Raw genomic sequence first — 12425 nt, forward strand, 5'->3', positions numbered from 1 at the left:
GGCATCCAAGGCACGAGTGGAAAGAGTACTCAAATTCCACAAAATCGAATGAGGAGGTTGAAGTAGATCAATTTCAATCTTCAACGAGGAGAGGCCTATACTAGCCCACAACGGCCCTGCACAAAAGAGGCGTTCGTTATCCTTAATAAAGTTTCTTTTCACCAAACATTGAAAAGGAATATTATTTTCTTCCAATAGTGTTCATTTAATTCTTATTTTTTGTTATGTTGTATGTTAGAATTAAGTGACCCAAATTTTATTTAAATAAAATACGATGGAAAATAAAATAAAAGTAAAATCCATATAGAACTAAACTTCTTTTATTTTATTTTAGAATAAGGTTTTAAACCTTATTAAACTCCATCTACTTTATATTGATTAGGATAAGGTGTTTCAATCCTACTAGAATATGGCTTTGCAAGCCTATAAATAGACATAGTCTATTCCTCTTGTATTTGATTCAAAGTTTTCGACATAGTGAATTTTCTTCTCCTCTGCCCGTGGTTTTTTCCCGAAAGGGTTTCCACGTAAAACTTATGTGTTCTTTATTTTATTTATTTTATTATATTTTATTTTTCACAAATTGGTATCAGACCTTTCGGGTTATTCATCTCAATCACGGTAATGGCGTCTTTGAAGTATGAAATTTCGCTGTTGGATCGCAACACCAGATTTGTGTTGTGGCAAATTAAGATGCAAGCAGTTCTTGCACAGATGGATCTGGAGGATGCCCTACTAGGGATAGATAAGATGCCTTCGACATTAACAGATGAAGAGAAGAAGCGTAAGGATCGAAAGGCATTAACACAATTACATCTGCATTTGTCCAACGAAATTTTGCAGGATGTGATGAAAGAGAAAACTGTCGCTGCATTATGGAAGAGGCTAAAACAAATATGTATGTCGAAAACTCTAACAAGCAAGTTGCATATGAAGTAGCGTCTTTATGCTCATCGTTTGGAGGAAGGCGCGTCTGTACACGAACATTTAACAGTGTTTAAAGAAATTTTCTCAAACTTAGAGGCCATGGAGGTTTAGTATGATAAGGAAGATCTAGGGTTGATTCTACTTTTTTCGTTGCCCACGTCTTATTCAACCTTTAGAGACACGATTTTCTTATAGCCGCGAGTCTCTCACAGTTGATCAGGTTTATGATTCTTTAACCTCGTATGATAAGATGAAGCATCTTGTGGTTAAACCCGACTCTCAGGGAGAGGGTCTCATTGTTCGTGGGAGACAAGATCGGAATGCTAATGATGATCGTGGTAGGACACAGGAACGGAATCCTCGTGGTAAATCTAAGGGTAGATCGAAGTCTTCAAACAGAGGTAAAACTTGTAACTTCTGCAAGAAGAAAGGGCACATTAAATCTGAGTGCTATAAGCTACAAAATAAGATTAAAATAGAGGCTGCGAATCAAAAGGGAAAACAACCAGAAAATTCTGGTGAAGCTGATGTTGTAGAAGACTACAACGATGGTCAACTTCTAGTTGCTTCTGTCAATGATTCTAAAGTAAGCGAGGAGTGGATACTTGATTCAGGCTGCACCTTCCACATGAGTCCCAATCGGGATTGTTTTACAACTTACGAAACAGTAGCTGAAGGTGTTGTTTTAATAGGAAATAATGCTTCATGTAAAATCGTAGGTGTTGGAACAATTAAAGTTAAGATGTTTGATGGAGTTGTCAGAACACTTAGTGACGTGCGGCATGTTCCAGAATTGAAAAGAAATTTAATTTTATTGAGTACTCTTGATTCAAAAGGGTACAGATACACAGCTAAAAGTGGGGTTTTAAAGATTTCCAAAGGGTCCCTTGTTGTGATGAAAGGGCAGAGAAAGATTGCCAAGTTATATATTTTACAGGGTTCTACTATTACTGGTGATGCAGCTATCGCTTCCTCTTCCTTGTCAGATGATGATATTACTAAACTTTGGCATATGCGCCTAGGGCATATGAGTGAGAATGGCATGGCAGAATTAAGCAAAAGAGGACTTCTTAATGGGCAAGGAATTTGCAAACTGAATTTCTGTGAGCACTGTGTTTTTGGGAAGCAAAAGAGAGTTCGATACACTAGAGGAATCCATAACACGAAGGGAATGTTGGAGTATATTCATTCTGATCTGTGGGGGCCATCCACAGTGCCTTCGAGAGGTGGAGCTAATTATATGCTAACCTTTATTGATGATTTTTCCAGAAAAGTTTGGGCGTTTTTTCCTGAAGCAGAAAAGTGATATGTTTTCCGTATTTAAGTCTTGGAAAATTATGATTCAAAAACAGAAGGGAAAACAGATAAAATACCTCCGCACAGACAATGGCTTAGAGTTTTGTTCTAATGAGTTTAATAGATTGTGCAAGTCAGAAGGGATCATGAGACACTTGATAGTTTGTCATACTCCACAGCAAAACGGCGTTGCAGAACGAATGAACAGAACGATCATGGAGAAGGTTCGATGTATGTTGTTAAATGCCAACTTACCGAAGGCATTTTGGGCAGAAGCATCCTCTACTACATATTTTTTGATCAACCGATCTCCATCCGTTGCCATTGAGAAAAAGAGTCCACAAGAGGTATGGTCTGGTAATCCTGCTAATTGTTCTGATTTAAAGATTTTTTGGGTGTCCTGCGTGTGCTTATATTGATAATATAAAATTGGAACCGAGATCTATTAAATGCATTTTTCTTGGTTATAAAGCTGGTGTAAAAAGGTATAAGTTATGGTGTCCTGAAAATAGAAAAGTTGTGATTAGCAGAGATGTTGTTTTTGATGAAACTGTTATGCTGCCTAACTTATCTCTTAAAGACTCTTCCAATAAAGAAAATCAAAAGCAGGTGGAGCATCAGATTAATACAGAGTCAACTCCTTAAGCCAGAACAAAAATTGAGAATAGAGTTGCTTCTTCACCACAATACTCTATCGCCAAAAACAGAACTAGAAGAGAAATTAAACCTCCAAAGAAGTATGCCGAGGTTGATCTAGTTGCTTATTCTTTAAATGTGGCTGAAGATATAGATGCGAATCAAGAGCCATCTAATTATTCTGAGGCGATTAGCTGTGAAGACTCAGAGTGGATGTTTGTTATGCAAGAAAAGATGGAATCACTCCATAAAAACAGAACATGGGACCTTGTGAAACTTTCTAAAGGTAAAAAGGTTGTTCGTTGTAAATGGGTGTTTAAAAAGAAAGAAGGGACTCTAGGAGTTGAAGAACCCAGATATAAAGTAAGGCTTGTTGCAAAGGCTTACAGTCAAATTCCAGGAGTGGACTTTACAGATGTGTTCTCCCCAGTTGTTAAGCATAGTTCGATTCGAGCTTTGCTTGGTATTGTGGCCATGCATGATTTGGAGCTTGAGCAGTTAGATGTAAAAACTGTATTTCTGCATGGAAAACTTGAGGAAGATATTTACATGCAACAACCAGAGGGTTTTATAGTCTCAAAAAAAGAGGACTATGTTTGCTTCTCGAGAAAGTCCCTTTACGGTTTGAAACAGTCACCAATACAGTGGTACAAGAGGTTTGATTCCTTTATGACTTCTCATGATTTCAAAAGAAGTAGTTTAGACAGTTGTGTTTACTTTAAGAAAAACAGTGATGGTTCTTTTGTGTATCTACTTCTTTATGTTGATGACATGTTGATAGAAGGAAAAGATAAAAGAGAGATAAGAAAGGTTAAAGCCCAACTAAGTGAAGAATTTGAGATGAAAGATTTAGGACCAGCAAAGAAGATACTTGGTACGGAGATTCTCGAGATAGAAAAGCAAGAAAATTGTACCTAAGTCGGAAGGGTACATTGAGAAAGTTCTTTGGAGTTCAATATGCAGAGTGCTAAGCCCGTTAGTACTCCTTTAGCGACCCATTTCGGACTTTCATCGGCCTTGTCTCCTCAATCAGATGATGAGATTGAGTACATGTCACATGTTCCATACTCTAGTGCAGTGGGATCTCTCATGTATGCTATGGTTTGTTCACGTCCAGATTTATCATATACAGTCAGTGTAGTTAGCAGATATATGGCAAATCCCGGTAAAGAACAATAGAAAGCAGTTCAGTGGATTTTAAGATACTTACAAGGCACTACTGATGTTTGCTTACAGTTTGGAAGAACTAAAGATGGTGTTATAGGGTATGTTGATGCTGATTTTGCTGGAGACCTTGATAGAAGAAGATCTCTCACAGGTTACGTCTTTACAATCGGAGGTTGTGCAATTAGTTGGAAAGCCACTTTGCAAACTATAGTCGCTTTGGCTACCACTGAAGCTGAGTACATGGCGATTATTGAGGCTTGTAAAGAAGCTATTTGGTTGAAGGGACTATTTAGTGAACTCAATGAAGACCTTCAAATCAGCACAGTATTTTGTGACAGTCAGAGTGCCATCTTTCTTACAAAAGATCAAATGTTTCATGAGAGAACAAAACACATTGATATTTGGTATCATTTTGTTCGTGATATTATTGCTCGTGGTGATATTGTTGTGAGCAAAATTAGGACTCATGAAAATCCTGCAGATATGATGACTAAGTCACTTCCTATAACCACGTTTGAGCATTGCTTAGACTTGGTTGGTGTTCATTGTTGAAGTTAAACCCTTAAGGGGTTTTATAGAAGAGGTGGAGAACTTGTTTATTGAAAGTTCGCGATGAAGAACTTGTTCATTGAGAATTTGTGTCAAGGTGGAGATTGTTAGAATTAAGTGACCCAAATTCTTATTTAAATAAAATACGATGGAAAATAAAATAAAAGTAAAATCCATATAGAACTAGACTTCTTTCATTTTATTTTAGAATAAGGTTTTTAAACCTTATTAAACTCCATCTATTTTATATTTATTTTATTTTATTTTATTTTTCACATTGTAATATTTGGAAAAAAAGGGTATTTCTAGGGTAACTAAATGAGTTTCGATTAATTGTATTACATTTTATTGTGTTCATCTTTATCATTAAAACATGTAGGACACTGTCTTTAAATTTGAAATTGCACTAGGCAACTTGTGACCGAAGATGTAGGGAAATGAAGTAGATGGAAAAGAAAACATTGGAAACATGCCGGATCTAATATAAAAGCGACAGTGAGTGATTTTGTAACACCCCTAACCCGTATCCGTCGCTGAAATAGGGTTACAGAGTGTTACCAATACATACAAAACATTTACAGATTAATCAAAACATTACTATTCACTTTCTGAGATCATATATATATAACGACCTTTATTTGGGCCCTCGAAGCCCAACATGAACATTAAAATCAAGTCAAAACTTAACCGATTTCTCATAAAATTTTTCGCTTAATTTTTTAAAAAATTTTACTTGTGAACAGTACCCACATGCTCGTGTGATTAGGCCGTGTGGATTCCACATACCTGTGTGGCTTGGGACACGCCCGTGTGCCTTGTCCATGGAGCTGTCTATTTATGACATCATCATCAATTTAGGGGCACATGGCCACATCGCAGGCCCGTGTCCTAAAGTCGTGATCCATACACGGCTGAGACACACGGCCATGTCTCTGCCTGTGTGGTCAATACCTAAGCTATTTTCCAAGCCTTGGTCAACCTTAATCTCTTACACACTCATACAAAATCAAAAACATATAACATGGTATTGATTTAATGATTAAACATTCTCAATTAAACTACAAACATAGTATTTGTATGTCATCATACATGTATCTCTCATACTCATTTTACCTTGTCTATTATGGTACCACTTATACTTTTATACCATGATTATCATCTTACCAAATATTTTCAGCTTAATCATCAAGCATTCATATTTAAAGCTAGATCATATCTTCATAAAATACCACATTTCAGATGTGCAGAATAAAATACTTGCCTGAGACATTTCAATCCAACTTATACCCAACAAGCATCATATTGAAACTAGTTATATATATACATGTCATGATATGTATCATTCTCATACTGTTTTCTTATAAACATATATAATTTATTTTCCTCATCCTCCTCTCCATTCCACATCCTTAATGTATATAACATTCTTGTAAGTACTATTTCACAATTTACTTATTAATGCTCACATCAAGCTGTTCACACGAGTCATAGTCACTCAATTATTTATAATTCGAGCTACAGAACTCCAAATTAAGATCCGTAAATTTTCCCTGAAACTATACTCACATATCATTCCACCATAACATTTTCAGGATTTTTGGTTTAGCCAATTAGTATATTTTATTCATTTAAGTTTCCCCATTTTCACTATCTGACAGTTCTGACCTCTCTTCACTAAAAATTAATTATATCACAGAACAGAACTCAGATAATGTTCCCATTGATTTCTATTGAAAATAGACTCATTAAGGATTCAAAGCATATAAATTTGAGCATCATATAAATTTTATCCAATTTTTTGTGATTTTCCAAAGTCAAAATAGGGGAACACAAATTCATTCTGACCTTGTCTCACAAAATTCATTATATCTCATAATTTACAATTCAATTGCTTACACTGTTTCTTCTATGAGAAACTAGACTAAATAAGCTTTAATTAGATTTTTTTCATCCTCTAATTCAATTTTTAAAATTTATGGTGATTTTTCAAAGTTAACCTACTACTGCTGTCTAAAATTGTTTTAGTTCAAGATGTTTATTACCATTTTTCCTCTAAATTTCACAGGTCATACAATTCAGTCCTTACTCAATTAGCCTATCTATTAAGCTAATTTTTCTCAATTAATATTTTATTCCATCATTCTAAACTATTACACAACCTTTGAAAATCAGAATTTTAACACTAAACCTTAATTCACAACTTTTTCACAGTTAGGTCCTAAAATCAATTTCTATTGAAATTACTTGATAAAAGCATCAAACAACAAAATCAAAGCTCCAAATTCATTTTATTTCATCATAAACAGCCAACATTTATCAATGGTAGCTTTCAATTTTGTCCATAAAATCAAAAACTAATGAATTAAACACTTGGACCTAATTGTAAAAGTCACAAAAACATAAAAATCTCAAAGAAAAGGGCAAGAATTGAACTTACATATGTCAAAGTATGAAAAACCAGCAACTTTCAGACCTCCCATGGCATTTTTGCTGAATAAAAATGATGATATCTCTAGATTTTTCAATTTTGTCTTGTTTTATATGTTTAATTTGCAAAATTTCCTATTTTGCCCTTGTTTCTCCTTGTCTTTTTGCTGATTTTCTTGCCCAACCGTCCACCCCATACAATTTGGGTCCAAGTGCCTTTTAAATCCCTCCTTTTTAATCACTTAAACTATTTAATCACAATTTAATAAATTTCGCATTATTTTCAATTTAGTCCTTTTTAATTAATTAACTAACCAAATGTTAAAATTTTCTAACGAAACTTTAATACTAACTTAATAACACTCCATAAATATTTATAAAAATATTTATGGCTCGATTTATGAATCCGAGGTCTCGATACCTTGTTTTCAACCCAATTTACCTGATTAATTCTTTTAAAATCGCAAAATTCACTAATTAAAAAAATTCTTTTAAGTTCGCGCTTGGCCCAAAATTATTATTTATTAAAATTTCTAAACTTACTCGTCGAATTTAGTGATTTCGAATCACTGTTTCTGACACCACTGAAAATTTGGCTGGTACTGATTTAATCCCGGTGGATTTTTTTTTGTCCATGCAAAATATAGTAAGAAATGAATTGAGATAAAGGTAGAAAAATCGAAGGATACTAAAATCTAAAAATTTGTACATAACTAAGAACAATAGTAACAACTGGAAAAATAAGTTAGAAACTCTTATCACATTCTAAAAGTCCAAGCAGGGTTTAAAGGTATTACATTTTAGATAAAGTAATGATGTAATTTAAGCACAGGCAGGGGCTTGAAAGTCTCTGATGGTTACATAGACTATGGAATGAGCTGCAATAGAGATGGGCGTGGAAGCATTGACAAGCTTTGGTTCCATCGCCAGAATGTCGAATGTTTCTGTTGGAACCATTGGAACGTTATTTAGCAACACGATTTGACCTTGTATATTTCTAGCTACCGCAGCCAAATGATACTCCTCTCCATCCTTGGAACCTCTAAATTCAAAATTAGGCTTCGCAACATCCGTGGATCTCAAATTACGACTCTGGTGCTCGTAATTTGAAAGGGTGACGTTGAACGAGCTATCTTTCGACAAGTTAATAAAAATGATAGAAATCCCAGGCTACAAGAGAGAAAATGATGCTGACAACATTTAATAAAAATAAATAATTTGAAAAACGAAAAGTTCGCTCTATCAAAGTTGGCTTACCTTTTTCTTCGCACAGATAGCATATACACGGAAATTTGGGTTAGACTCTTGAGTTACGGAAAGTACAGTACTTCCCATAAGCCGGTGCCATAGGAGTGCACTAGAAACGAAACAAATTAATAAGATGAATTATGTTGGTTGCTATAGGGAAAAAAAGAAAGGATAAGGCTCACACTATCTGTGTGAAGATACGGACCCGTGGTAATCTGGATTGGGAATAGATGTTGTAGTATTAAGTAAAGCATAATTTCCACCGATTAGAGTTTGCCTGCAGAAGACCTTGTGATTGTAGGTTGAAGCCATTCGCAATTGATCAAGATACCTGTTAAGGGAGAAAAGTTCAACTGCGTGTTTTATTATACACAAAGAAAAGGTAGAGGTGGAAGAAAAGGAGAGAAAAATATTACCAAAATCCGTCAGCAAAGGTTGGGGACAAATCTTTAGCACCGCCGCGAAGAGCTCCGCCAGATTCAAAAACCCAAGCTCCCAACTGCGGTTTAAACTTGTTGACAATATTCAAAACACCTTTATAGGTTTGGGCAACCTGATTTAAGTAAGATGGATCTTGAATCTTGGTAATCATGTTTGGATCATCACCTGCATATGCATTCATCGAATTAAGAAACTGACCCTACTAGTAATAAGTAAACCTCTAAAAACTCTTCAATGAACACTGAATTGAGACATATTTGGATACCAGGTCCAAGATTATAGATATGGTGTGTAACTCCATCAACAAAATCATGTCCTGAAACTTCTAGGAAGGAATTAAACCATTTCACATCATAATAGCCACTAGGACCTAAAACCTTTGGTTGAGTTTTGGGATCTGGGTGTAATTCTTTCACTAGATTCTTAAGTACTAGTATGTCTTTTCCATATTGTTCAGCCTCAACGCTTGCACCCATCCCACTCAGGAGAGTTGATTTCTGAAATAATAAATTGATTAAAATACAATTGAAAAGTATAATGAAAAATAATCTCATGCAGAGCTTCGGGAAAACAAATTTAGTTACCAAATTCATAAGAATCAACTTTGTATCCCTTGGAAATAGTATACTTCATGAAATCCCTTGCATTTTGCGATTACCAATCGCCAACCCAAAGACCTTTTTCGATTTGTGACCGATTTCTTCCGAGAAGAGCATTCAACTCGAACGTAACCTTTACTCTTCAAAATTTCATATCAATAAAGTCAATGTCTTTACTAAGAAAAAAAATGGAATTTTAATTATTTTTCGGAATAAATAGAAACACCAACCCAGTTTGATTGAAAAATTTATTGAGTTCGTCCCATCTTTCCATGGGAAGGTAGCCCTGAGAGAATCTGAATAAACTATCTTCATTTTTCATGAAATTGGGGCAATTCTTAACTCCTCCAACTCCGTACACCACTTGATCTTGCAAGGACCCACCAACTTTGATTCTTAAAGGATTGAATGCTGAAATTAATTTCAAAAATTAGTTTGAAATTGTTCTTACCAGCTTTGAACCAAGTTTAGTCCAACTCGTTCACACAACCACTCTTACAAGGTGGCTTTTAACAGTTTTCCAATGCAATATTTGCAATCTCTTTTGGACTACCATGGATGAATTAATGATAGAGACATGTAATATTATATACGTAGAACTCACCTTTTATTGCATTTATCACACCCTTCTTTTTCAAATCCTACGAAAAACATAAAGTACAAGAAAAGTCAAAATTTATGTAAAAGACATTGTTCATACACACACAATAAAATATTCTTACCAAATTTAATAGTCCAGCCTTTCCCCAAGGACATTGATTGTAGTTGCATTTTTTCAGTAGGCCACCAATCCAATGTAGCGCATACAAAGTTATCATCTGTTTCACCAATTGATGTTGCTCCTTGAATCACAACGTTCACATTTTGCATCGACGAAAGCGATATCTGGGAAACAAGGATTGCTAGGCTGAATATGCATTTCAAATCCATATTCACGATATCTAGATATTAGGAAAGAGCGGGAAGAATTGAGGGTAATGCAATTGTAATCATGCATGCGTTTATATATATGCGTGTATTAAAAGTTTGCTACAATTAGATAAGAATTTAAAATTGGTTAGGAAATTTAATCATGGTAAAGGCATCATCATCATTTTGTTTAAGAGTTACAGTTTTGCAGCTGCAACTAATTCCTTTTCAACTACGGTCGAGATTGTAGTAGCCAAATTTGACCGGGCTAAAAACAGAATAAAAGAATTAAATAAATAAGTATTTATTTATTTAAAATGTCCATTTAAAAGTCCAATTACAAAGCCCAAGTGTTTTTGGTTCAATACAGAAGCACTACCCGTGTACCCGGTTACACCCATTTACACCCCATAAATGACCCAACACCTTAACCCAGGTTTATATAGGGCCCAAAAGGCCCAAAGTTGTAAAAAAAGACAAGGAAACCCTAGGGTTTCCTGAGAACTCAACACCGCAATGAAGTTCTGGAAGCTTCAAGCCATCCCAAGCGTCTCGACCCTTCGACTCATGCCGTTCCAGCAGCCCCATCAGCACCGTGATTCCAGGATCCGTGATCGGCGCACTAATCAGAGGCCAGAGCACTTGTAACACCCCGAACCCGAGACCATCGCCGGTGTCGGACACGAGGGGTTAACGAGACAAATCCTCTTAAAGTACCGACCAATTTGGCATTTCCAGACGGCTGGAAAACTGCATCACTGTCGCCTTAAAAATCATATCTTGAGTTTCAAACCTCAGAAACTGATTCTGTAAATTTTCCCTGAATTTAGACTCATATATCCATCCATGGATTTATTTCTAGAATTTTTGGTCGGGCCAATTGGTACAGTTTATTAGTTAAAGTCACCCATGTTACAGGGGTCGACTACACTGACCTTCGCACGTTAAAACTTGAATACCTCTCTGTACAGGGATTTAATACTGGTGCCGTTTGTTTCTAATGAAACTAGACTCAAAATGGAATCTACACATATAAGGCATGACTTCTAATTCTTTCTGTATAATTTATAGTAAATTTTCAAAGTCACGACAGGGGACCCAGAAACCGTTCTGGCCCTGTCTCACGAGAACTTTAATATCTCTCGGTATACTGTTCATATGATCGTTTCGTTACTTTCATATGAAAATAGACTCGTCAAGGTTCGTTTACATAACTTACTCACTATTTAATACCATTCCTACAAATTTTGGCGATTTTTCACATCCACGTCACTGCAGCTGGCAGCATCTGTTTTTAAGGTAGGCTTTACCTATATTGTAGTTCCCATGGACCAACTATAGTCTAGTCATACTTAGGTCCACATATGATCATATTTAGCCATTCCAATGGCTGATCATGTGACCAACTCTCTCATTCCAAACCATAATCACATCATGAAACCAAATATAATTACAAACCACATATGGTCAAATTCCATACTCCACTTTTACAAACCATTTTCGCATGGCCGCACACATATACATCACAAAGTACTTAAAAACAGCCGAGGGTAGTCCTATACATGCCATATCCAAAACTCAACTAAAGGAGTACCAAAAAGGGCTTTGATAGTGTGGTTGACTTCAACTTCTAATATCCCGAATCCGATCGCTAATGAGCAAAATCTATAAACAGAGAAACAAAGAAACGGAGTAAGCAATTTATGCTTAGTAAGTTTCGAGCCATAATATACACACAACCAAAGCATAGCATTCAAGTAGCTAAACAATAATTCATATGCACAATTTCTCAAAGACATGCTTACTTCACAATCCCAACTCTCATGTTCATACACAAATAACGGCTTAGTTAATGCCGATAGCTCATTTATCATTGGAGCGAATATTCATACGCACTTACTTATAGTGTGCAAGGCACACACAAAACATACCTTGTTGTTGGGAACTTCACAAGTGCATTAACTGAAAATTTTACAGCAAGCTTATAATTTTCAAATCACATACCTTCGGAGTTTAACCGGATATAGCTACTGTTCAAACGCCGGGACATAGCCCGTTATGGTAACCCGCACAAATGCCTTCGGACTTAACCGGATATCACAACTCGCACAATTGCCTTCGGACTTAGCCCGGATATCATAACTCAGACGATTGCCTTGGGCTTAGCCCGATATCACAACTCGCACAATTGCCTTGGGCTTAGCCCGATATCACAATTCTCACATT

General features: G+C 35.8%; 1 pseudogene; it reads right to left on the minus strand.

The window, feature by feature from the left end:
• Window positions 1–7824: 7824 nt before the first annotated feature.
• On the minus strand, window positions 7825–10260 carry LOC108455031 (heparanase-like protein 2; annotated as a pseudogene).
• Window positions 10261–12425: the final 2165 nt, after the last annotated feature.

This window comes from Gossypium arboreum, unplaced genomic scaffold (assembly GCF_025698485.1).
Source record: "Gossypium arboreum isolate Shixiya-1 unplaced genomic scaffold, ASM2569848v2 Contig00206, whole genome shotgun sequence".
In the NCBI taxonomy this organism is placed as follows: domain Eukaryota; kingdom Viridiplantae; phylum Streptophyta; class Magnoliopsida; order Malvales; family Malvaceae; genus Gossypium; species Gossypium arboreum.